This window comes from Notothenia rossii (assembly GCF_949606895.1).
Source record: "Notothenia rossii genome assembly, chromosome: 6".
Lineage (NCBI taxonomy): Eukaryota > Metazoa > Chordata > Actinopteri > Perciformes > Nototheniidae > Notothenia > Notothenia rossii.
The window spans coordinates 48,904,971-48,911,180 of NC_136909.1; positions in this window are offsets into that span (position 1 = coordinate 48,904,971).

Here is a 6,210-nt window from a genome sequence, read left to right on the forward strand (position 1 = left end):
GATTTACTTGCAATAAACATTAAAATATTGGAGGCATGCGGTGCAGCACATTACCTGCTTGACGAAGTCAGACAGAGAGGAGGTTGTAGGCGATGTCCGGTGCGTTCATGGTCATCGGATAGTAATCGGTAGCATGGTGTTCACTTACTACGCGACCGCACAATGTAACGTACAGTAATTCCACAACCGCATAAATGGATTAACATCGATTTAGCTGGGGCAACAAAAATAAATAAATGAATGAATCTACTGGTTTCATCATTTGAACCAAAAGTGGTGCATTTTGCACTATTTTTTATCTATCTTTATTTATTTTCTTATTATGTCCTATTTATATTATGTTGCACTGTTGGAGGAGCTCGGGATCTAAGGTTTGAAATGCCAAAATTACACTGTAGCTAGCATCTGATAACAAAAACCCTTGACCCTTGAACCTTAGTGGTGTTTATTTTTCACGGAGTTCAGTTGCTAAGCGATCACACAACGTCACGTCCGGTATTTCCACAACAACACAAATGGATTAACATCGTAGCCTTTGTTTCTGCTAAAAGAGGTGTCGACCAGCTAGGGCCACAAGAAAATCGGTGAAATCGAGTGTGACGATTAAAAAATTGATTAAAAACATCTAATTTTGACAATAAAAACCGACCAATAGGCGCGGTAGACCATTAGCTTGGCACTTCCGGGTATTTCTCCATGTTAACAATACCGTGTAACTGTCACGCTTGAAGGGGATTAACATCGATGTAATACATGAATGTAGCCTTTGTTTCTGCTGAAAAAGGTGTCGACCAGCTAGGGCCACAAGAACATCGGCAAAATCGAGTGTGAGGATTAAAAAATAAATTAAAAACTTCTGATTTTGACAATAAAAACCGACCAATAGAGAACCGCAGTGACGCATCGTAAAACCCGGAAGTAAGTTAGCATTTTTAGCACTTTCGGTTCCTTCCTCAAAAAGCAATGCATTTTTTCCATAGGGTTTTGGAAAATAGCTCGAAATAAGGTCTGTGGTTGACACAAATTTAAGAGAGAAATCACGTTTTGTTCTACGACATTAAATACATCAGCAGTGAGCCCACTGGGGATTTTTGAAGAGTTTACGTGTCTGAAAAACGATGGTTGTTACCGAGTGGCTGAATAGGACTACAGAAATTGTCGAGGCCGTTTTACGTCATTACGCCGAACACGTAAACACTCCCGCTAAGTTTGTTTTCCCCTGTGTTCTTCTTGAAAGCAAGTACCTGCATATCTTTAGTATCTGTATATCTATATCTGACCATTAGAATCTGCATTTTTGAAATTGTCGTTTTTAACACCGTAGTTTTACAAATGATAGAATAATGAATTACCAGTGTTTTCCAATTTTACTCTGTAGTTCGTTTCGTTAGCTAACGTTAGCTAAAGCTAGCGCTACACTAGTTAGCTACGCAGCCACAGGTCTTCGCATGAAACGTGCTTGTTCTATCGTTTCCCGGCCGATGTTTTCCAAAGGGGAGTCTGGATTCGTGTCATGAGGTGAGCTGACGTTACATATTTGTCCATGTCACGGTGAAATGTAAATGATGGGGAGTGACTGTATCGCCGTTTTAGAGAGGGCGCTGCTGAAAAGACCGCAACATAAGTAAAGATAATGAATACATCCTATTAAAACCTGCGTGGCTTATATGATAAGTCTAATTAGTACAAGCAGCATAACGTTTCACCATGTAACTAAAGATTGTAGTCAGGGAAATCAGTTTGACATATTGAACTAATAACAAATCACCTCTGGCTGGCAGAGAATTCTCGGCTCCATAGCTTCTCTTGGACGTAAAATCACATGTACATTTTACATTTATATTCAATTTAATATTCCATCCCTCACATACTTTTGTATATATAATAACTTATATTTTGTTTTTCTTGTTATGCTGCTGCAACACAAACATTTCCCAAATTGGGATCAATACAGTAATATCTTATCTTAATTAATTAAGAAATATAACTATTATAATTAGTGTAGCAGCTGACACCTATTTTCAATATGGATTAGTCTACCATTTATTTCTTTAGTTCAATTTTCATCTATAAAAATGTCAAAATAGTGAAAATGTTCCCGAGACTTATCGAAGTGCAAGGTTATATCTTTAGATGTTTTGTTTTAGCCTATGTACTGTATGTCTTAATGCTCTTATATGTGACGGTGTGACTTCCATGAAACTAATATTTTATATCTTCCCAACAGACGAGCTGACAGGAAACCTAACACTCTAACAACCACAACATTGCAAAGGCGAGTAAATGTAAATAAAAAAAAAAATCACAATTTTTTTATTTCTTCTTCTTTCTTGCAGTGAGGTGAAGCTGACCTTGCACTTGGTGCCAGTAAGGATGTTCCTCACGCAGGCTTAATGTTTCTCCTTCCTTACTGACACAGAAGCCCTTGATTTGCAATGCTTCACTAATTGTCATTTCCCTGGCTCCGTTGGGACAATTTACCTCCAGCACAGCGGAAGACCCTACCAGACCATCTGGAGATGCCCCCAACAATCCTGATAGGGAGAGCCACAAATCTGACTCATGGACCTGCATCTGGGTTGCAGTCGTGAATGCCCTGACACCCTCACATTCATTCATAGTCCCCCACTGTACAGACAAAACACCATCAAGGGCCTGTTGTTGCCCTCGCACCCTGGCAATAAAGGAAGCAGTCACACGCTTTGACCTCAGGACAGCTCCAAAGTTGCTGGCAGTCAACCTTCCTTTCCTGAACAAATGCCAGTTTGGGTTGGTTCGCAGACCAGTGGTAGCCACCTGAATTGCCCTCTGTTGCTCCTCAGACAATGCCATGCTTGCCACAATTGCCTCAGGTCCCTGATGCCCAACAGATTTGATAATTTCAGGAACAGTAAGTGTTTCCAAGCTGCAGTGTTCCTCTTCTGGCTCGGGGGAGAGAAGCCAAGAAATTCCTGAAAACCTGCCCCCGAGTCTGTCCCTCAGCCAGTCACGATCTTCGGAGGTGGGCTCTCTTGTGAGCGGGTTACATTAGTTATTGGTTTCAACAGTCACATTAAAACAGTTACTAAATCAGCCTATTATCACCTAAAGAACATATCTAGGATTAAAAGACTAATGTCACAGCAGGATTTGGAAAAACGTGTCCATGCTTTTATCTTCAGTAGACTGGACTACTGCAATGGTGTCTTCACAGGTCTCACTAAAAAATATATTAGAAAGCTGCAGCTGATTCAGAACACCGCTGCTCGAGTCCTCACTAACACTAAGAAAGTGGATCACATCGCTCCTGTTCTGAAGTCTTTACACTGGTTCTTCACTAACACTAAGAAAGTGGATCACATCACTCCTGTTCTGAAGTCTTTACACTGGCTTCCTGTGTGTCAAAGAATAGATTTCAAAATACTGCTGCTGTTTATAAAGCACTGAATGGTTTAGGCCCAAAATACATTTCTGACCTCCTGCTAAATTATGAACCATCCAGATCTCTCAGGTCTTCAGGGACTGGTCAGCTTCCTGCCCCCAGAGTCAGAACTAAACATGGAGAAGCAGCATTCAGTTATTATGCTCCAAATATCTGGAACAAACTCCCAGAAACCTGCAGGTCTGCTGCAACTCTTACTACTTTTAAATCCAGGCTGAAGACTTTTCTTTTTGTCGCTGCTTTTAATTGAACTATTCATATCTTAGACTGCACTGTAACTTTTATCCATGTATTTTTTCTTTTAATGTTTATTTTATTAGCTTTTCTTTTTAATGACTGATTTTAAATGCCATTTTCTTAATGTCTTTCATTTTTTGTAAAGCACTTTGAATTGCCTTGTGTTGAAAAGTGCTATATAAATAAACTTGCCTTGCCTTGCCTAATAAAGATTTCATGTGACACATACAATTGATTTGTTGATGGGAATTAATGTGAATAAATTAACTCTAGGTTAACAGTACTCTTGCTATGGTAAATGGACTGTACTTATATAGCGCTTTATCCAGTCTTTAAGACCCCTTAAAGCGCTTTACATACTACATGTCATTCACCCATTCATACAGAGCAGTGTACCTTACTCTAGGACCTAACATTCACACATATTCACACACTGTTGGCCATGCCATCGGGAGCAACTCAGGGTTAAGTATCTTGCCCAAGGATACATCGACATGTTGACTGCATGGGCTGGGATCGAACCCACAACCTTCTGGTTGAAAGACGACCACACTCCCTCACAGCCACAGTCACTACTCACCGACACTATAAACCTTGTCCCTCATGCTAGCCCTGACAACACCGGTAAGCACACCTTCATCTAGGCTGCACTGTTACGTGTCCTGACTTGTAGTGGTTCTCTCCTCTGTCTACACTCTTCTTATCATCTTTGTAAAACGATATCAGACTGGTAATTGACACAGCCATGACTTCTAGTTAAATTCAGTGTGGCTAAAATGAAAAGCTTTGTTAAAATATGCAAGCATGCAAAAGTCAAATTCAGCTTTATTGTCAAAACTTCTACATGTGTTATACATCCAGAAATATCGAAATATCGTTTCCCACAGTGTGACATGTATACATAAAAACAAAAAGGGCCTAGATAAACGTGGTATACATTAAACAAAACCAAAAGGGCCTAGATAACCGGGGTATACAGTTTAAAATGTTAATATATTTAATTTAAAGTGTTCAAAGTGCAAGTCAGTTCAAACGATCTTTGAATCTTAATCTTGATCTTAAGTTGGCGTGACGTTGAAGTCGTGCGACCCTGCTGCTGTACTGGCTTGTAGTTCGTTTATAGCATAACGTTAGCATTTAGCTTTTGGCGACTAGATTTATGATTCAGAAATTATAAAAGTAGGGTTGACATGTGGAGATTATCCGGCTGAACAAAACGTGATCCCTCTCTTAAATGTGTGTCAACCACAGACCTTATTTCGAGCTATTTTCCAAAATCCTATGGAGAATTTGCATTGGTTTTTCAAGAAGGAACTGGAAGAAGTTTACTTCCGGGTTTTACGACGCGTCACTGCGGTTCTCTATAGGCGCGGTAGAGCCTTTGCTTGGCACTTCCGGGTATTTCTCCACTGGTTAACATGGGTTAACAATACCGTGTAACTGTCACGTTTTGAAGGGACAAAACCGTGACATATTCACGTCTCCCAGCATGGTAAATCATCACATGTTCACCTCTTGCCCTGATACCGGGTTGATAAAATCAAGTGTTTTTCCACTTCCAATATAAAAACTTCGTCGTCCATTGTGCGTGTCGTTGTGGAGACGATGTAGTGATGTGAAAGGGTGTGCAAATTAGTTTATTTGGGGGGGGGCCGGATGCTGTCAACGTTCCACTTCCTGCCCGATATTACGCTTCTGGGACGCTTCTGAGCCGTAACGCGGCGCGTCTGGTGTTTTTACTGAAATGATCAAATAAAGTCAACATTTCAGTCTTTACTGAGCTGCAGGGACGTGCAGAGGTACGGGCTAATGTTGCCCGGGCGTTTTTTCAAAAAAAACGTGCGTTTTACGCGCGTTCTTGACGCGTAAAAAACGCGCGTTTTTTTATATGATAATGAGCCCCACCTTCTGTTTTGCATAGCCAGTACATTTAAAGTGTGTGCAACCAATCAGTGAAGAGTTAAACCTGACTAAAGCAATCTGTTGATGAAAAGTTCCTGTAACCTACCCCATTGTGAGATTTAGATAGATAGATAGAAAGAATAAAGAATAATCACAATAATTAAATCTAAATTAAACATGTACAGTAAATAATATAAAGTATAAACATATCTACAGTCACAATTTCATTATTGTTATTCATACTTTCTGTTATGTAGTTTATTAATGTTCCCGTGCTTTCAGTTTCCATCCAGTAATATAATCACAATGCTATTTTGAGAGTGTGTTCAAAACAATCTATGTAATGCAACTTGCTGTACGTACTGCTACACCTACTATTGGGGAATCTGATGTATGTTGTAATGTTTGTGCCGGAACCGCTTCATAAAAAACAGTACTCCGGTTAGAGAGATGACACCTGACGGGAAATACAGTCAATTGGTACACACTGTGAATATGAGTGGGAAAAATGAGTTTAATAAATGCTTTTTAGACAATAAGAAATATAAAGTTAACTCAACTAAAGTTTCTCAGTATTTTTGTATTGTCAATACTATTACTGCATAACTAATATCTCACATCTGAAGGTTTAAAGAAAAGGCACCTTAAAA